The sequence below is a fragment of the Mustela nivalis genome, assembly GCF_964662115.1.
Source record: "Mustela nivalis genome assembly, chromosome: 4".
Lineage (NCBI taxonomy): Eukaryota > Metazoa > Chordata > Mammalia > Carnivora > Mustelidae > Mustela > Mustela nivalis.
In genome coordinates, this window is record NC_139023.1 from 133,576,612 (window position 1) to 133,598,037 (window position 21,426).

A 21,426-nucleotide genomic window follows, 5' to 3' on the forward strand; every position below is an offset into this window, starting at 1 on the left:
GACCTACATCTTGGGAATTTGTGAAAGAAGTTGATGAGTGCTGTTTGGAAAGATGGGCAGGACAGATGGGAGAAGAATGTTATACATAAAGGAAAGTGTATTCTAATGTATCTTTTGCCTTTGAATTTAGAAAAATGTTACACTTAACAGTTACATTCTTATTTTTACATGGTTCTGTAAAATTGGCCCCCTGATACTCAAAAAACAAGTAACCAAATCACATTCTAAATTAGCTTTGTAAGCACAGATTTCCCTTTACCCCTGCCTTTAAGGGTTCCATCGATATTCAGATTTATGGAGGATAATATTAAAAACACACTCTGGGAAGGCCTATCATTTTGAAGTATCAAGTATCCAAGTGAAAAGAACACATTTAAATTCAGACTTCAGTAGACGTTTGTTGCTTTTTTTGTTGTTCAGTATTCCTCTTCCTAATAGTATTTTGAATTTCCTTTGGAAGAACCACTTTCCCCATTCTCAGCTGTGTGGTTTGTGTGACACTAACCCACCATTTCAGCTCAGGTGGGTTCCTACCAGCTCATTAATCAGCATTTCCCATAGTCCTTGAACCCAGGATTTGATTGGGTCAGGAATGACCCTGTAACTCAATCAAAGTTAGAGAGATGCAAAGAGATATTTCCTGACAAGACCAATATTCTCGTGGATTGTCTGATTTCAGAATGTGAGCTCTGGGATGGGAAATCACTGTGCATTAAAGAGCTTGTCCAGGTGTGGATGTAGAGAGAAGCCTTGCATAAGACCTAGGAGACTGCTAATATGGTAGAAAATGAGTAGAGAGATCAAGAAAATTGTGTCTTCCCCAACATGATTTGAACCATGGATCAGGATTCTCCTAAAGATAAAACTACCTCTGGGGATTTATTTGAACATTGTGTCTCCAAAACTAACAATTATTCCTTTGTTTCATAGAAAAGACAACTATGGAGCGAAAAAGAGACATAGAAGTGAAAGAAAGATTGGTTAATTATAAAAAATATATAAAACAGTTATTAAAACATTTGGAAGGAATATGCAAAATGCTGTGGTGACATTTCACTCTAAATTAAAGAACGCAATGCAGCACAAACCTGAGGAAAGCAAACTGTTATGTATTTATTCATTTAAAAAACAACAACAACAAACTTTTCACTTTCATATTTTGGGACAGCAGCAATTAAAAGTGGCTACTGATAAATCTTTGTCATTCCTATGTTCTTTGAGTTGCCAAACCTAACCATCACTCCTAACTGGGTTTGTTAAGTTGTATCTTAAAAAACATTGGTCTGAATAGCTCACATGATGACTCAACATCATAAATAATCTTTGCCTAAGAAAAAGAGGATAAATAAAAAGCTTTTTCTTTTCCCTTTAAATTATCTTCTCTCCTGAAGTAAAGAATTAAGTCTCACATGTGAATATTCCATTTAAACAGGGTGGGCTGTACATACTTATTTGATGCCTTCCCTTCTTAGGCAAAGAATTAGAGAAAGAGTACCGAGACACCCGCCTTAGTCACCCCCTCCCCCCTCAGGCTAGAGATTAGGTGATTTCCTGGGAGAATTCAATTGGCCTAAGGGAAAAGTCTTGGTAGTGCTGATATTCAGGAACCCCCACTAAGAGAGGGATTTTAGCCTGAAAACCCTTCAGTGACTTCTACCTGTTGACAAACCAAAGAGCTTCTATTGAGTTTTAGCATCTCATGTCAAACAGAAATTCTCACTAGACTGTCAGTGGTACCAGGGATCTAAGTAAAGGTTATTACAGAAAGATAGGAACCAAAACAACAGAAAAAAAAAAAAAAACCACCAGGCCTTACAGAAAAGGGAGATAATGCAAATAATAGAATGGAATTAAAACTGAGAAAAACAGCACAAAACAAAGAAGCTATTCTCAGAGAGATCAAAGAGCATAGCATTCATGAATGAGAACAGAGCAATAATTTAGCAAATTTAGAAGCAGAACTTGAGGAAATCTTCCACAATACAGGCAAAGAATTGGAAATTGAGGGAAGGGATAAGAATATTCAAGAATCAGTCCATGAGGCTGAACATTTAAAATGGAGCCACAATGAAAAGTAGAAAATGGAAAGCAGAAACTCTTCGAAGAAATAAAAAAAAAAAAAATTTCCTAGGACGTAATAACATGTGTGTTTGTTTGTTTTCCAGTTTGAAAGAGTGTGTGGAGTGCCATTTCAAAGAAAGCCCACCTAAAGTGACATTATTATAAAATTTTTGAACCTGAGGAAAAAGAGAGTGTCCTAAAAGCTTTCAGAGGAAAAGAAAAAGAGACTCAGAGAGAAAGGTTAAATACGAAGGACCAGGAGTCAAAATGGCTTTGGTTTTCTCAACAGCAATACTGGGTGATCATTCCACCATGAAGACAATATTATACAGTAGAAAGTCAGTTGATACAGTCAAGAATATAAAATAATAATAATATAGCATTAGAAACACAGAAGTAAGCAATGCAAGAGTAGATTTGCCCATGGCTGCCTGAGACAGTGGACTCAGAGGTAGGAAAAGACAAGGCAGCTCTGAGAACTGCCTTGTTACTGGTCCAACTATAGATATATACTGTGGTAAAGATTAAACTATAAAAAAGAACAATATGAGAGATTTTTTCCTAAATTGATTCCTTTTTGATAAACATTTTGTTTCATTAAATTTAAACTCTTAGACCCATTTAAAATACTTTCTTCACGAACCCCTTCTTTTATCAAGATCATATCATCCATCCATCGGTCATCTCTTTGAATGCTGTGAGATAACCACAAGATAATTTGGACAAAGAGGTTAGTTCCCTTTCTCAAAAATTGTGTCCTTCTTTTTTAGAATATTTTCGTATAGTGGTTAAGTGAAAGGTGGAGACTGGTTAGGTTAGATTCTCACCATGCCATGTATTTGCTGTTTGACTTGGGAAAGAGAATTGATCTCTCCCATGCTTCTGTTTCTTCATCTGTAAGGTGAAGATTTGAATGGCAATTATCTTATGGGGTTGCTGTATGTATATCAAGCTTTAGAATAGTACCTGGTATGTAGTACACTCTCTATAAATGCTAATTTTGATTGTTATTAAAGACTACTTTTTTTAAAATAAAAATTTTTAAAGATTTTATTTATTTGACAGAGATCACAAGTAAGCAGAGAGGCAGGCAGAGAGAGAGGAGGAAGCAGACTTCCTGCTGAGCAGAGAGCCTACAGGCTACTTTTTAATTTAAGCTTAGTAGTGATTCCTGTGTCTTCATGAACCATATGTATACATTTAAAGTAAGAATACTAATTGTGCACACACACACACACACACACACACACACACACCTGGGATGTATCTATTAGGAGTACAATGTAGTTTTCTTGGCATAACCAAGTGTTTGCTTAGGTAATATGGATGTCCAAACTTTTCATTTTTACAATCTGACTTTAATAGTGTTTTTAACACAGGCAAGATTCTTTATACTCCATTATAAAACCTTGGTTTTGCTTTGAGATCTAGTGTTGAAATATTTGAAATAGTTTTGATTATCATTTTGGTTTAAAAACTATTTTATTTTTTTGCTGAGATACAAAATGAAGGTGTGAGGAAATCTATTATTCTCAAAGATTTCTTATCCTTTCTGGTTAGAAAGCTGATTTTCTAGCTTTGGGCTCTGAATAAAACCCATTACAGTCATATAGTATGTCTTTTCAATCAACAACATTCATTTGTTACTTGTTGTTTTTAAGAAATTTTATTATGCCCATGACAAAGACAAAGAAGTTTAAGAGAAGTGTTTAAGTCTTACTGAGTTCATGGTCAAAGAGAAGAAAAGCAAATGTATCAAATTAAAAGCAATTATAGAAATGCCTCTAGAAAGAATACACTTAATTTCCAGTTTAGAAGGTGGCCAGTAATGAGATAGTCATTTCATTTTGTAAAGTGGATTTATAATTATGTCAGAGGAAAAGACACTCAGTGTAGAAGGTTATACCTTAAGATGGAGGATTAAAAAAAAAGTTTGAGGGGCACTTGGATGGCTCAGTGGGTTAAAGCCTCTGTCTTCAGCTCAGGTCATGATTCCAGGGTCCTGGGATCCAGCCCTGCATTGGGCTCTCTGCTCAGCAGGGAGCCTGCTTCCCCCTCTCTCTCTACGTGCCTCTCTTACTACTTGTGATCTCTTTCTCTCTCTCTCTGTCAAAGAAACAAAATCTTAAAAAAAAAAAAGTTTGGTATTTTGCTTAAAATGTAAAATGGCTGAATTTTCGTTCTAGGTTAAAAATTTTCTAAAAATCTGGCGATACTGACCACTTTTTCTAAGGCATTGCTTTAGAGATTGGTTAATCAGTTTAATCAAGGTCTCCTGTGTAGTCCAATGACTTAAAAAAATACGTTTCTCCAACAGAGCCCCAATATATTTAGTCAGTATAGTTAACAGACTTTTCTGGGACCCTGTCTGAGAAACTTGGAGATCCCTAGGCTCAAAACACCATCTTTCTGGCTTCTAGGAATTGCACAGCCTGTTTCTTTTCCCCGAAATTTTCACCTTCACAGTCCTCTTGACCTTCTGGTTTTGAGATAGACATTACTTCCTTTTTTATTTGTTTGTTTATTTGAGAGACAGAGACTGAGAGCATGCATGAGTTGGGGGCAGGGTAAGAGAGAAGTAAGTAAAGGAAGAAGCAGGCTGGAGAGAGGGAGAAGAGACTTGGGGCTGATCCCAGGACGCTGGGATCATGACCTGAGCTGAAGGCAGATGCTTAACTGACTGAGCCACACCACTTCTTTTAAAGAAACTTACTAACCTTTTCCATTCCCGAGACGTAATCCTTATAGCAAATATTACTTGGCTCTATTAAGACATTTAATTGCTCTTTTTAAATTGCCTCTTGACTTAGCCTGTATGTTTCCTCCAACACACCTAGTCAGGTAGCATGTCTTGTTGAGACATTTTGATACATTCAGGGAACCTTATCTGAGTAACAAAGGACTGGTCTTTCACACAGTGATTTCCCAAATAGGCGCTATAATGATTTTTAAGCTTTATATATGCATTTCAAATGTGCAGAGTGTGTTAGTCTGATAAATATTCAGAATCTTTCCATTTTCTTCTTTCTTTGCTGTCTCCTTACACATAGCACAATGAAGACCTTGCAATTGTGGCGTGTTAGTCATGTCTGCCTAAAAGATACATTATTACCTTGATTCAGAGTTCTGAGAGGATAGAAAATCAACTGGCAAGCTTCACAAGTTAGAGACAGGCTTCGTAAGAAAATATAGTCAGCAACCTTGAGATGTTGTTTACACTTCTATTCTCTTGTTATGTTTGGTACTTGCAAAACCTAAACAGTTATGTCAGATATGCTCAGTTAACTTAATGGGTTGATTGTGAGTCCAGGCACAAACCTCTAGGGACCACATGTCTGGTTGATCATGGCCACGCTCCTCTTTCCTGGCTCATGGTCAGCACAGTGCAATCATGCTGTCATCAGGTACAACGGCCTTGCAACTGGTTTCCTACAATCCTTATAGCTTGTTTAGAGATATAAGTTAAGAAAAAGTTGGGCGGGGGGAGCGGGAGAAAAAGGAGTCTCAGTGTCTCAGTGGTCCTTGGTAAGTTGTCTATGAATGTGCCTGCAGGACATTTGCAGCCTCTGAGTCATGTCTGTGGACCCAGAAACGTCTGACTGCATCATCCATGCAGCAAGAAGTAAACTCAGCAATTTACCAGTTGAGCTTTATTAGCTGGCTGACTAACCTACTGTTTTTCCTAGAGCAGTCTGGCATGCATGTCGTAGCAGGGCCCTGATTAAAATGTGATTAATTAAGTTTTGATGGAAAATGCTCACGATGTTCTGTTCAAAAAGAGAAATGACTCAAAGATGACTTTTTAGTGTGGATAAAATCAGTGACATTGCCCTAGTAATGTATTAAACCAGTAATTTGCAAAACTCTGTACTAAGCCAGAGCCATAGCTTTATCAAGCTGTTAAGAGTTGAAGCCTGGAATCAGTGACAGCAGCATGATCTATGATTAGCTTCAAAATGATGTGTTTCGGAGTCCGTGTTCCAAGCAAGACAGGGCAACATTATTTATAGGTATTTGCAACAGTGAAATTTTAAGAGCATGGGGAAAAAGATCAACAGCTATTGTCCAAGTTAATGAAATGTAAGCCCATTGCACATAAAATTAGCTTTGGCAGACATGTAAGGCTCACATAAAATAAAGACAATGGTAGCTATGGCTGCTGAAGGGAATGGTCAGTTTTTCCCAATTAGGAGTCAGTAGAGGCAATAAAACAATTTTGAAATAAATGGTCAAAAACTCAGTGATTGACTTTCCTTTGAATTCCCTGTTATGAATAGATGTAACTCTTCAGGTTTTTTTCTTTTGTTTTGTTTTGGTTGTTGTTGCATCCAACTGCATTGAAGAAGTATTACTGATATTTATTTTCTGAAGAATAAAGAAAAACCATTGAAAGAACTGGTCTATAACACTTAATTTTGTTCTCCAAAGTATATTGTAAGCTTCTTAAAGTCAGTATAGTATCTTTTGCTTTGTTTTGTGTCCCTCTACCTCATTCTTCTATCTCCTATATTTACCACAGTGTGTGGGATAATGTAATTACTTTATTCATTAATTTTAAAAATAAGCTGTTACTGAACACCTACTACATACAAGTGTAATGATAAGTGCTGGTGACTCACTGGTCAATGAGATACTGACTTAAATGACTTTGGAGGGGGAAGACAAGCAAAATAAAGAAGCCATTTCAAGAGCATGAATTTAGAGACCAAATAGAGCTTATAATGGGTGCTGTGAGGATTATGGGAGGGATGGTAGAGATTAGGAAAGACTCTTTGAAGGGACTGATATCTATAACTTGAGGTCAGAATGTTAGGAGGACAACAAAAGTGAATAGGATATCAGAGAAAGGGGGAAACCATGGAATGCCTAGAAGCCTGGGAGATTAAGTTTCGAGCCTGGTGAGCTCCATATTGAGGACAGTGTGACATGGGACCTCATAGTAATTTGTTAGATTTTTTTTCACTTACAAAAGAGACGTTAAAATTGATGTGACATAAGGGAAAGTGATTTGATAAGATACCATGATTTGAAAGCATATTTGAGGTACTCAAAGATTTTTATTCTTGTTAAGTAGAATTAAATCTTTTGTAATAATAAAATTTTATCTTGATCACATATATTATTTTTCTACTTAAACCTCCAAATAAGGTATGTGAATAAATATCAGTATTCTTGAAAAGGTAAGGTATAGCCAAGACATAGGGTATATGAGATATATAGGGTATACCCCTAGAGGAGATTAGTCATGAGGAGCTGGGCCAGAGAGCGAGACAGTGTTCAAATAATGGAAGCTGTTACCACAAGGAGCTCAGATTTAACTTAGGAAAGATGTTACATTGGTGGTTTTCGTTTTTGCTGTTGTTTGAGGAAGCTCATTTTCATAGGAGTTGATAAATGGAAAGGAAGGAGAGAGATTGGTGGTAGTGCAAAACAGACGATTATCATGTATGTGAAATGAGGAAAGTCCAAATTAAGGACATGGGAGAGTAAATGAAGAGGAGAGGAAGAATATGGGTTACATAATGGGGGTGTAATTGCACATGAGGTGATCAAAAGAGAGTGAAAACACCAGGAATTTTGGCTTGAGAGACAAGGTGAATGCCAGAGACATTAAGGTTGGGAATAGGGGATCATAGCCAGGACAAAGATGTGAATTTGGTTCTGGACAATGTTTGAAGTGCTGGGAAGATCTATCCCAGAAGTACCTGTGTAGTTGTGTCCTTAGAAGAGACATGGAATTTGATGTAGTGGATTGAGCATGCGGGAGAAAGGACAGAACTTGGGTACATGCTAGTGCTGAAGCTATAGCTGATCAGGGTAGATCGTTGCAGAGTGATCTTTCCCTGCAGAGTCTGAAACTAACAAGGAGTGGGACAGAGGGGTCAGATGCTTAGAGATGGAAATATTACATTGACTGCTGATAAAGTTGATTAGAGAGCATGGCTCCACTTCCAAGGCCAAAAGCCTTTGTGGGAATTTCACCCAGTAGTTAGACATACTTACTTTCCTCTGGCTTTGGAAAGGAGAGCAAATCCAAACATAGGCTATCTGCATGCAGGTGGATTAGATAAAAGGAGGGTCCCTATCTCCAAAGCTCACTGTCAAATAAGCCTCTCTCTCTCGTTCTCTCCCTTTTTATGGGGAAGGGTGAAGAAGGGCTGGAAAGAACTGGAGGTGTTGCTGGAAAGAACTGGAAGTGTTGCTCTAGGTGATGTTCCTTCACATGAAAACTCGAGGTCAGGATAAATGCCTACTTTTGAGAGGAGAGCCTGGCATGATGATGATGATAATGATGATGGTGATGATGATGATGATTATGAAGATGATGACTATATGAAAACTGCTGACACACACTGAGTAGTTACCATGTGCCAGGCATGGTTCCAAGTCTTTATAAGCATTGACTTAAATCCTGACTACACATGTGAGACATAGGTCAGGAAATGGAAATACAAGTAAGTGATCTGATATTTAAATCCAGGCAGCATGGTTCAGAAATTGGTCTCTTGCTGGGTCATAGGGCAGTTCTATTTTCAACATTTTGAGAAATTGGTCTCTTGATAAGTAATGTTCAGAGAAGGCGGTGGAGGAGAATAATGAATAGAAGGGCGGGCTGGCATCAGCCAAGGCAGGAGGAGGTGCTGAGGTCAGCATCAAGTGCCCTCGGGGGTATAACTGCAAAGCTTCAGCTCCATGTTGCGACTTACATGCTGTTAACAGGATGAGCTTCAAAATGTAAGGAAACAAAGCAAAACAAAACAAAACAAAACAAAACAGTGGTTTATCCTGAGATGTCACCATGGAGAACAAATTAATGGGAGCATTAAGGTAAACAGCTTAAGATCTTGAGTCAATCAATTTCTTATATTTTAGGTTATTATCATTATCATTTAAGTCTAAGTGCAGTGGTTTCTTCTGTGTAGACATAGCCTTTAACACTCAGTTTAACCTGGATGGTATTAAATGGACATTCAAGTAAAAAAGAAAAAAAAAATCTAATTTGGTTGCGTAGAAAGATCAAATGAACTGTATAGCCCTGTTTTCCACTGTGCTTTGTGCAGCCAGTGTGGGAACGTGAGTTGATACTTAGATATCAAGAGGTTGGGATTTGGCTCCTGCCTTTGCTGTAAAGAATTAAATAGCATTTGTAACCCTAGTTCTTCTGTCATGGGGCGAATGATGTATACATCCCCCATGGTACCCTGCAGTGCTATTAGAAGAATGCAATAGATCATGAACCTTTGAACTAGGTTTGGAGGCTCCCTGAGTTTCATCTTTGCTGTCGTTGTCAGCTGGGGATGCCAGTAAAAACACCATTTCATGAATGAGAATTCTTGGATCTTTCTGCTGTGAGAAATTGGGAAATCAGTCAGATGCCCCTATTACTTTTGTGAAATACGTGTTCTGAAGAACCCTGCTGCTTAAATTATAGGGCTTCAATGTGAGATCTAGACATCTTCACAGTGAACTATGGGCTAAGGCACACATGTTGAAATCTCTTGACTTATTGAAAACACAGTTCTAAATTATACTCAGTGAGGTAATAGTTTCCTTCATTGTGATGCAGCATGTGCTGCTCTTAGGACGCTGCACCTGGGCCATCTGTCTGCAGTTTCTTCTGCTAGTCTCATTTGGAGATTTCAAGATGGTGTATATCTCCTTAATTGTTTCTTGACAGACAAGTTAAGAATACCACAGCAGGCTCTGGTCTCCCAGAACAGGCAAAAATGGTCCTATAGGCATTCGTAATTTATAGCATCCTGCACCTCTGAAGATCTTCAATACCAACATCTGTAAGTTTTGAAATTTCCATCATTTCTCTTACCTGCCAGATTTTAATTCACAGGCAGGAGATGATTGTGACTATGAACATTAGCAACAGTGTGCCATCTAGGTTTTCAAGAATATGCCTGAAAAAGTGTCGATGGCTCTGGTAATGAAATAAGGGGAAAAACTGCTTACTTATCCATTTTATGTGCTCTCTACCACTCTGTGCTCCCAGGTGAAAACAACAGAGCACTTGGCTTTTATCGGAAGGCATTTTATTTGTCATTAAATACGTAATACCATTAAGTGTTTGTTCACTAGTCAACACAATCTAAATGCAACAGGCCTCCTTCATAGCAGTAGTGCTCAACCACATGCATGTTTACAAAAAAAGGGGTTGTTCCTGAATTCAAAAACCCCTTAAAAAAGAACACTATCCAGTTTTTTTTTATTAATTTTTTATTTTTTATAATGACCGAATGTCAGAAAAATTCTGTCATCATGATCATGATCAGCCTGCTTTTGGCTCCCAAGTTCCGAAGAATACTTAAATATACATATATCCCCCTCACCTCACATTCCCAAGAAGTCCACCACCATGGTCATTGTGGTTCAGAGGCAGACTTTCTGGATAAAAATCCAGAGGTCAGTGTGCCTGGGTGCCTCACTTCCTTAAGCGTCTACCTTCAGCTCAGGTCATGATCCCAGGGTCCTGGAATGGAGCCCTGCCTTGGGCTCCCTGCTAAGTGGGGAGTCTGCCTCTCCCTCTCTCCTTCCTGCCCACCCTCACCCCTGCCCCACTTGTGTTCTTTTTTTTCTCTCTCTCAAATAAATGAAATCTTAAAAAAAAAAAAATCCAGAGTTCACAGAGCTTTGTCCGTCTCCCAAGCTCAGCAATAAAATAGTCCATGCTTCTCCTGGGGAATAGGGAGGAGGTAAGGAGAGACTGAAGAGTGTGGCTCTAGGTGGAGTTCCCTCACTTAGAATCTTGAAGACAGAGCAAGTGGGCCCTCCAATGACCAATGTTTAAAAGCAAGGCAGAAAGAGAAAAAGAACATTAATATGATGATGATGATGTGCTTGGTAGGTAGCTTGTCCGAAGCGAGAATAATCAAGATTTTTCCCCAGTTCCTTTATCCTCTCCTTTCTGAGCTCTGCTTTGGTGCAGATGGAGGGAGAGCAGTCTCCTCTCATATTTTCTGGCATGAGAATCATAAACCTATCTTGGCATTTCTAGCATCTTCTGGAAACTTTGAACCCAATCTGAAGTAAGGGAACAGGCCCTGTACTAATGTCTCAATTCTCTTGAGCTCCTCTTTAGCATCTTTCCCTAATCCAAGAAGGGTGTTTTCCCCTCCCAGTGATGTAGTAAAATGCTATTTTGTATTATCCAGCATTCTTCCATGTGCTCTGGTTAACTTTTTTTTTTTTTTAAAGATTTTATTTATTTGACAGAGATCACAAGTAGGCAGAGAGGCAGGCAGAGAGAGAGGGGAAGCAGGCTCCCTGCTGAGCAGAGAGCCTGATGCAGGGCTCAATCCCAGAACTCTGGGATCATGACCTGAGCCAAACGCAGAGGATTTAACCCACTGAGCCACCCAGGTGCACCTCTGGTTAACTTTTTAAATCTCCATGTTCTAGTCTTTCATCTTGGTTCCTTGGGTTACACAAATTCTTTTTGGAGCAAAGCTTAGCTTTCCCAAGTGAAACACTTGTTTCTAAATTGGGTTTTTTTTTAAAAAAAATTTATTTATTTGACAGATAGAGATCACAAGTAGGCAGAGAGGCAGGCAGAGAGAGAGAGAGAGAGAGAGAGGAGGAGCAACCTGGGCAGAGAGCCCAATGTGGGGCTCGATCCCAGGACCCAGGGATCATGATCTGAGCCAAAGGCAGAGGCTTGAACCCACTGAGCCACCCAGGCGCCCCTAAACTGGGCTTTTAGAGCTTGCTTTGTAAATCCAAAAGATGAACATTTCTATTTTAGGTTCTGGGTTCTGCCTTTTCCTATTGAGTGTAGAACTATTAGTAAGAGTAACCACAGATGAAATCCTCAGAAGCTGTTTCACAGTGTATGTCTGATAGGACAATGTAAAAAACACCCCCGCCTCCAACTCCTTATACAGAAGGTGTTAACTCTATTACTTTCTATATCACATCACTGCATCATTACTTCCTTCCTGATCTAGCTCCCACTCTAGCCCCTCTCAAGTAGCCTTGATGATGTGCTATATATTTGTCTCAGAACTAAGCAGCCCCAGGGAGAAAAGACTTCCTTGTCCTAGATATTAAACTAAAGGAAGTTCAGGACCTCCAAGCCTAGTGGCAATTTCTGTTCTGGTTCTTCTAGCTCAACCATATCATGTATCCAATACTTTTGTATACCTTCAGAAGAATAAAGGAACATACCTTCTCTTTTTAGGCCTATTTCCAGTGCCCACTGAGACTAAACAGAGTAGGCCCAAGACCAGGTCCCTTAGCAAGACCCAAAAGCTCAGTAATAAAATTACTGAAAATGAAGCTCTCTAATTCAGGGAGGGCTTTAGAGAATGTCTTTGATTTTCAGAAGCTTCTGAGATCACATCCTGCTGTGTGACCAGCACTTACCAGCATAATTAATTCTCCTGGCAAGGAGTTAGTGGAAGTGATGATTTTACATCTGAAATTTGCATTAAGGAAAGAGATTTAGGAATGAAGCGTGTAAAATATCACACAAAACAGGCTTTCCTTTCGCCCTTCTGGACACACACCTGTCAGCTGTAAGCCTGGGCTCTGTTCCAGTTTTAAACGCTGGATCACAGATCCACTGGGTCCAGACAGGGACATTCTAAACCCAAAGGCCATACCTCTTTCTTCTGTTCAACCTCTCTAAGGGGCTGAAGAGGAAAACACTATTTCTGTTTGGTTGTAGGCTAGGATTTGATCTTTATAATAAGATGGCATTTCTATTCATAACATATCTATTTGATTTTGAGGCACTCAGTTCTTTATCATCACCCTATAGTACTCTTGGAATAGATGCCCCACCTGGGTGCTATTGTATCATCATGTATCTGTCTTCAGAGCTTGTGGTTATTTTGTGCTTGTCTCATGCTTGTCTTCTCCTTTGGGTCATGAACTTCATGAGGAGTCACCTTAATGCCCCTAATCCTTAGCCCAGAGTCTGGCACCATGTGCAGATGGGACCGAGAAGATAGTGGGACTTTTTTTTTTTTTTTTTTCCATTTACTCTCCATAATACTCTTGGAAATAGCCCCTACCACCACTCACAAAAATTGGGTATTAAAATTTCATCTGTCTACCTGACTAGGTATGACCTTAGGTTGGCCTTTAGTCTTTGTTTCATAACCTATCAGATTTAAGATACTTATTGGCTTTAAAAAGCTAATCATCTATATATGTAACATGTCCTTCCATATATTCCAATATCGGCCAACTGGGACTTGTTCTCCAGTGAGTTTAATAGGACAAAACCACATTTCTCTTCATATTCCTTGAGAAGGAAATAAATGAACATCCTCTATAGTACTTACACCCTTAGGAAACAAGAGAAGCAATGATTTTACTCCATGGGCTCAGCAGTTTGTAATTATCAATAATGTTAATGACTAAAGGACACTCTCCAAAGTCCTTCGGTAAAGGATTTTCTTTTAGAATTCTTTTAAAAGGCATCTCTGAAAATTATCCTTTGAACCAGAGAGTGTGGATCTTATTTTGCTGAATTTCTCCCTTGATAGTTGTTATCTTTTCTTGCCTTCATCTCCTTCTTTCCCTACCCCTTGTCTTGTCCCTTCTTCTTCTCTTATTATTAAGTCTGAGGGCCCTTATTCCCTTTAGTCATTGCAAAGTCACACTGTAGTTACTTTTTGGCACACCTGTGCACCACACTCATAGGCTGCTTGCAGTCTTGCTAATGTTTCCATTTTTTCCTTTGTAAGCATAAATATCCCTTGTCCTTTACAGAGGGCTTCACTGCCTGCAGAAACCTCATCCCCGTAATTCTAGGAGCCTTTTACTTCCCTGGGTATTTCTGACCTGAATTTTGGCCAACTGTGTCTTACAAAGTCAGCAGGTTTTCCCCAAATATTATCATTCAGTGTTTCCTATGTGAAATCCTGTCCTTTCCAATGTACTTGCAAGAAGGAAATAGAAAAAACAACGTGTGTATTTATATAGGATCTTTTCTCTTTACAGCCAACTGCTTGTGAATCCTTAGACAATTTCAGTGAGAGCAAAGTAAACTGCAGATAAGGGTTGGATGAATAGAGGTTAAGATGGTTGAAGTCTTTTCTAATGTTCCATAGGGAGGGATTGGGCTTGTGTAACCTCCAGACAGCTGCTTGAGGTAATTCCCTTGATGTCAGGGAATCTGAATAAATTTCTAGAATTCAAGGCATTGCTATGCCCTTTGCACATAGAAGAAGTACAAAGCATGCAGATTAACCCCCAGGTCTTTCTTTAGGCAAAGATCCAGAAAGTTCTGTAGAGTAGCTTAGTCCTGGTAAGGGTTTAGGTGGGAATGGAAACTGACAACTGACACCTTGAAATTGGGATATAAATGTAATTTTAAGTTTTACTGAAACTTAACCCTTAGAAGACTCAAGAAAAACATCTTTGGGTTCATTGCATTTCCATGAAAATATTAGATAATTTTCTTATGTTTCTCAAAACTTTAACTTAGTCAACAGAATATATTTATTAAGGTGTATTTATTGAGTAATATTTTTGCCTTCTCTGAAATTCTGTTTGCATTTGAAATAACTTTGAAAATCATTAACTTGATCGACTTTTTTCTATGCTGAATATTGATTTTTCCCTAATTGTCTTCAGTATCTATTCACCTAAGGGGATTTATGATGGGAAAAATGTAAATAGCATAGATGTGAAACCATTAAGATTTTGACCTGCAAAATAACATTATGTTGTGAGATAATATCCTTTCCAGTCAGGTCATTTTCTGAATTTTTTTTAACTTCTTTATTTTTCCTTTTAGACTATCAACATCTAATCCTTAAAGAGTAATCTCATCGAGTTCTCCAACTATGTAGAGAAAACACCCCTAGAGGCCAAGAGGTTGGATTCAGTAAGAGGAGAATATAATTCAGGGCAAAGTCTATCTCTTGTGGGCCTGGGCATGCTGAAAATGGGGGAGGAAAAGAGGGAAGAATGTATGGTTTTTAGGTCTGTGTGTCCTGATTTTTCTCCCCATGTGTAGTGTGTTATGAGGTATTCCAAGGGGATGGAGCTGCTTTGGTCATCTTACCTAAGGACTCTGGCAAAGAGGCTGCTTTTTGTGGGATAGCCAACTATAATTGGTTTTTGGGTGACATAGTGCATCTTAGAAATAGCTGAGAGGGTGTGGATGGGGACATTTCTGGGCCATTACTCTTTCTAGGAGAAGTAGCCGTAAGTGAAGGCTGCAGAGCAGACTGCCTTGGCCTGGTCTGAATGCAAGGCTTAACCTTTAGAGCTGCCTATTGAATCAGTGGGAGCCAGGATGGGTCTTCATGCAGGAGCTTTTCAGAAGCATTTCATGGACAAAAAGTGGATCATGTGATCTCCATGACTGGAAGCCAGCATGGTATTTGAGAGCCTAGCTGTAGAGGACACCGAAGCAAGAGGATACTAATGCTCAATCCTCTCTACGCTACCAGGAGGTTACATGAGCTACACCCTTCCTGTTGACACACTTAGATGCTAGCTACTTGGGAGCCTGTGTGTGTGTGTACATGTGTGCCCGTGTGTTTTCCTAAAAGATAATAAGCACTAGCGAGGAGTCTACTAAAACTACTAGGTTGGGTTAAGTTTAAATTGTATTGGCTCTTTCTCTTCCTTCCTTCCTTCTTCTCCCTTCCTTCCCCTTCCTCCCTCCCTACTTTCCTTCCTTCCTCCAATTAACAGTGGTAGGAGCTTTGAAGGAAGATTAAATTTATTTTTTGCCTTCCTGATTTCCCTTTTCTGGGTTAGCACTTCCACTCTTTTTTAGGTATAAACCTCTCTCTCTTAAGGTGTCCTAATGCCATCGTTATGCCTTCTGGCATATGAAAACATCTGATAAGCTAGTCAGTAGTGGATACTAACAGAATTGTATTTCTTTCAGAAATATTTACATTTAAAATAATCCTGGAAAATTTTAACACTAAAATTAAAGAAAGGGAGGCAATAGCAAACTTTCAGGCTTCTTGGGTCAATTGAACAAAGCTCAACATTTATATACATGCTGAGATGGGGAATGAAGTACCTACAAAATGACTGTTATCTATTCCAGACCACAGGAATCCCTATTATTGCAAAAGTTTTCTTTTTCCATGAAATAGAAGGTGTTTGTTTAGGCAGTTGTGCTCAGGAGCAGCTCGGTGTTAGCCAGCTGTCCGGGAATAGGTGCCAAGTGCAAAGAAGGGAAGGAAAGGACCTGATCAGAAGAGACAGAACTGGCCCTGACCTTCCCCATGGGGATTCGCAGTGCATCTCATATGAGGTGTCAGCAACATTGTGTATTGTTGCCTTCCTGCTGAGAAGCAAAACCCAATGTCATCAATCTGGGGGTGGGTGAAGGGAGGTGAGGGGGTTGGAATATTTTTGGGACACATCTTTAGATATCTTTAGCTATTTCTCAAATAAAGTCTGGAGAAATTTATGATGGTATGAATCACAGATCCCTGTCACAAAGTGCAAGACTGTGTCCGCTGTTCAACCTTGGCTGGTTGTGAAAGATGAACCTCAGCCTCAATTAATTATGAGTATCATTAGTACAGTAGAAAGAATAAAGCAGGTTGTTAAGGTAAATAAAAGTTTGTTGTGTTGAAGGTGTAAACAACCATTCTATCTAGAATGGTTGGAATTTTCAGATTATAATGACAAAGGATTGCATATTATGGGAAAAGGACAAAGAGGTTGCATGACAGACCATGTGTGAAAGCAGGTATAGGCAAAATAACTCTTGGTTATATTGCCTTTCCATGGATGTTATATGTTACATAATTAACACAGTTTTAGGACCCTATGGTCTTAGAAAAGTGATTTTGTCTGTGAGCCTTGGGGTCACAAAGTCCTAGGTTGAAATTGTGGCCCAGCCTTCTTTACTGTCCGAATGACCTTAGGCAAGTCACTTAAAATTTCCGTGAGACAGTCTCATCTGCAAAAACAGTGATAACAATTATTGTTACAGACTATATCTTAGACTTCTGGATTTTAATTTATGTCATTGATTAGGGAATCATGAGAGACCTAGAAGTAAATCTCTTACTCTATTCTGCTTGTGTTCAGATTACAGAACTGTATCCAGTGTGGTCTATTCCCTTCTCACACACGTGCACGCTCACATACACCCTTGCACTCACATACACATACATGACAGATATAAAGGAGTTGAATAAATTCCTGAGAAGTGAATTCAGAAATGACTGAAGTTTGTAAGTGCAATGGAGAAAAATAGTGCAGGAAAGAGTAGGGAGTAGTGTCAGGGAAAAGAGGTTATAATTTTAAATAGCATTTGAAAAAAATCCTAAAGAAGATAATGGATTGAGTCATGTGCATATGTGGGGAAAGAGAGAAGTAGGAGAAGGAATTGCATGTACAAAGGTCCTTTGGTCCTTGGCTTGATTCAGAAACAACAAGGGACCCATACGTTGGAATGGAGTGAACAAGGCAAGACTTTGGACATAGAAGTTATGAGATCAGAGCACTAAAAGGGCCACAAAGCCTAAGACCTTGCAGGCCATTCTATGGATTTTGGTTTTCCCTATTATTATTATTATTATTATTATTATTTTAAGATTTTATTTGTTTATTTGACAGACAGAGATTACAAGTAGGCAGAGAAGCAGGCAGAGAGGAGGAAGCAGGCTCCCTGCAGAGCAGAGAGCCCGATGTGGGGCTGGATCCCAGGACCCTGAGATCATGACCTGAGCCGAAGGCAGAGGCTTTAACCCACTGAGCCACCCAGGTGCCCCAGTTTTACCTAGTATTGAAATGGGATGCTATTAGAGAGTTTAATGGGACCACTTAAGTTTTGTTTTAACAGGGTCATTTTGGCCACTACATTAAGAAAAAAACCATGAAGCTGTAAAGATAAGGACAAAAAGACCCAAAGAATGCTATTACAGTAATCTGTACTGGGGATGATAGTAGTTTATAAAGAGGAAGCCTAGCAGTTTGTACTCAGTTGGTAGCAGCACGACATGCTGAGACCAAATGTGTGGTATGAGAGAAAGAAAGATTTCAGTCTAGGCTCCTGGAAAGATGAAGTTGATATGTACTGAATTGTAGAAATCTTTAGGAGGAGAAGGTTTGAGAGGGAAGATCAAGAGTGTGGGTTTGGACATATTAAGTTTTAAATGCCTGTCAGATATCTAAGTGAAGCTATTGACTAGGTGTGTTTGAGTGTATGATTCTGGAGATCAGAGATGTCCTGCCTAAGGTTATAAATCTGAGAATTATCAGTAGATGATATGTAAAACCATGAAGCCAGATGAGATCATTGCAGAGAGGGTCAGAGAAGAGAAATGGTCTCAGGACTCAACCCTAGAGCATGTCAATATTAATAGATTGGAGAGAAGAGGAAGAACAGGAAAGGGAGACTGAGACTGAGGGCCAGAGAGGTAAGAAGAGAAGTCAGTGAGTCAGGTTACCAGATATTAAGGAAATCAAATGTTAATGTGGAGATGGAGTAAAAAACTGTCGCAAATGCTGCTGAAGTCAGGTGAAAGACAGCTGAGAACTGAGCAGTGGGTTTTTACAACTTGGAGGTAACATGTGAATGAGGTAAGAGTAGTTTTGTGGGGACTGTAGTGGTGAAATAATAGAAAAAATATACATGGGTTCCTGGTGTAGAGCTCCTAAACACTTTGCAATTTCCTAAATTCTAAGAGCACGAGGGTCATCCTTTGTTTTGATATTTGGTCTTCAACCTTGGTTCCTGACACAGAGCCCCTAAATACCATTGGATTTTTCTGGCTGATAGGAGTGTCTCTTGTTCTAATGAGGTAATTCTGGGTGGCCCCTTGAATAGCTCCTAGATGGGGCCTCTTCACTAGAAAGACTAGGTCATGATTAAAGCTTGGAACTTTTAGCCATCCCTACCTCTGTCCCATTTCCTTCAAGAAGGAGAAAGGGGATAGAAGTAGAGTCAGTGATCAATGATGCCTTTGTGAGGAAGCCTCCATTAAAATTCCCAAATCTTGGGGTTCAGAGAGTGTCTGGGTTGATGCAACATTTAAATGCTGAGCATATGGCACACCCCAGCTCCATGAGAACAAAAGCTCATGTACTTGGGACCTTTCCAGACTGTGCCCTATGTATCTCTTCATTTAGCTTTTTCATCTGTATTCTTTATCATACCCTTAATTAAGTGGTAAATGTAAGGAAGTGTTTTCTTGAGTTCTGTGAGCTGTTCTAGCAAGTAATGGAGCCCAAGGAGAGGGGTTATGGGAAAGCTGATTGTAACTGTCAGAAACACAGGTGAACATCTGGAGACTTGTGATTGCTATCTGAAGAAGGGGAAGGCAGTCTTGTGGGACCGAGTCCTTCACCTGTGGCATTTAATGATATCTCCAGGTAGATAGTGTCAGAATTGATTTAGATTATAGGACACTCAGCCAGTGTTGAGGTATTGCTTGGGAATAAAACACCTCACATCTGGTGTTGTGTTGTGAAGTGTTGTGAATGTGAGGGTCATGTGAGAGTGAGAGAAACACACAGGAGGTGTTTTCCTTACTCTGTAGTTACAAAGGCTTATCAGAGTGGGCTGAAAGCTTGGAAGAAGAATATTGAAGACTGAACTCTTTTGAGGTATTTCGTTGTAAAAGGAAGAGAAGAAAAAGAGCAGTAACTAACAAGAGGAGCATGTGAGATGAAGCAAAATTTTTTGTTTAAGATGGGGGAAATAATTACACATTTATGTGCTATTGGAAAAGATCCAGTACAAAAGGAAAATGTGATGGTACTGGAAAGAAGCGGGGAAGTCATGAAGCAATGTTTTCAAGTAGATCAGAGGAAATGGAATCTAATGCATAAATGGAGTTTGCTTTGCTGAAATCATGGACAGTTTATCCAAAGTTATTAGAAAAGGCAGAACATAAGGGCATAGATACAGGTCACTTGGTGGATATAATGATGGAAAGTTATGAAGATTTTCTGATTGCTTCTCTTTTCTCAGAGAAATAGGATGCCGAGGTCTTATTTGAGAGACTGGAGGAGTGAGAAAGGGAACGGGCCAAAGAAATACAGCAGGGTTGCCAGGCAGAGCGAACAGTCTTCTCGATGCTTGAGGAATCATCAGTTTGAGCATTGTACTTTTCTCTGGTCGCATTTGTTTGTATAGATGCAGATAGGGTATGAGAGTTGAGTCAGACTTAATCAAGAGTAGATGTTTGCCAAGTAAATATGAAGTAATAAGAGAAGAAAAAGGGATATGGAAGTAATCCCCAAAAGACTGATTGATCATAGGTTTCAAACTGGCCAAAGAAGTGGATGAGGAGATGATGAAGGGAAAGGACAGTGAAAGATGCCAAGATCTTTGGGTTGTAGACCTTTAACAAAGAAATCAATTAGCAGAGCTGAGAACCAGAGGGACTTAGCTAGAATTAGTGGTAGTTGGTGGTGATTTAAATGTTTGTGATGGGAGGAGAGATAAGATAGTGGAGAAGTAGGAGACCCTGTTTCAACTGGTCCCCTAAAGTGAGCTAATTATCTACCAGGACATTCTGAACACCCATGAAATCAGCCTGAGATCTAGGATTATACACTTCTGGATCTCTATGGGGGTAGAAGACACCAGTGAAGAGTAAAATGGAGTGGGAACAATCGGACTGATATCAGAGGGTAAACGGAAGGGTGAGGGAGCCACCAGAAGTGACCCATTGGAAAGTAATACCCCAATACAAAAGTGCCCTGGGATTGGGGACCAGCATTAACTTGGAGTCTGGTTAAAAGCACTCAAAAAGAGCATGGGCCTAAACCCACGGTCCCAGGACAGTCATCTCCGGCAACCACCCATGCCAGAGAGAGTGCACACCAGGGTTGTGCAACTTGCATCACTGCTTGGCTGGGCACACTCCCTCCCCCACATAAGAGAGTCTGGTGAGGGCTCCAGCCTGCATTCCTTAGAACTTTTACGCACTGCATGACTGGGGTCTGACCCATTCCCTGCCGGAGCCTGAGAAAGCCCTGTCGTAGAGCTAGCCAGTCTCTAAGACTGGTGGAGGGCCTGGACTGTCCCAGTCAGGGCCTAAAGGAACTCAGTGTGATCTCCAGTCTCCTGTGTTGGTAGCAACTAGAAGTCTGGAACCCAGTCAGCAGTCCCAGCACATGCAGCCACTAGAAGCAGGCTCCCTAGACCAATATCACTTGCGGGTTTAGTAACACAAGGGTGCAGAGACAAGTGGGCACTTTGCACAACCCCTGAGACAGGGCTGGGGACTTGCTCTGCCTGAGGGAGGTTGCACAGCTCAGTGGAGTTTGCAGAGGGGGAGTCTGTGTGTTCTGGACCACCCAGAGGGGTGCAGACTGAGGCTTCTCTCTGAGACAGATGTCTGGGTGCAGTTTGCTTTCCACTAAACCTCCAAAAAGCCGCAAAAAGCCACCAAAGGAAAAAAACTTCCA

The 21,426-nt window shown here is 39.8% G+C and overlaps 1 long non-coding RNA gene across 1 annotated transcript in view; it reads left to right on the plus strand.

Annotated features, from left to right (window-relative positions):
- The first annotated feature begins 9,664 nt into the window (after positions 1 to 9,664).
- Positions 9,665 to 21,426, plus strand: part of LOC309862870 — a 42,697-nt gene continuing 30,935 nt past the window's right edge. The window contains exon 1 of the long non-coding RNA XR_014310766.1: positions 9,665 to 9,854. This is a non-coding gene — a long non-coding RNA (uncharacterized lncRNA). The remainder of the gene's footprint in view (positions 9,855 to 21,426) is intronic.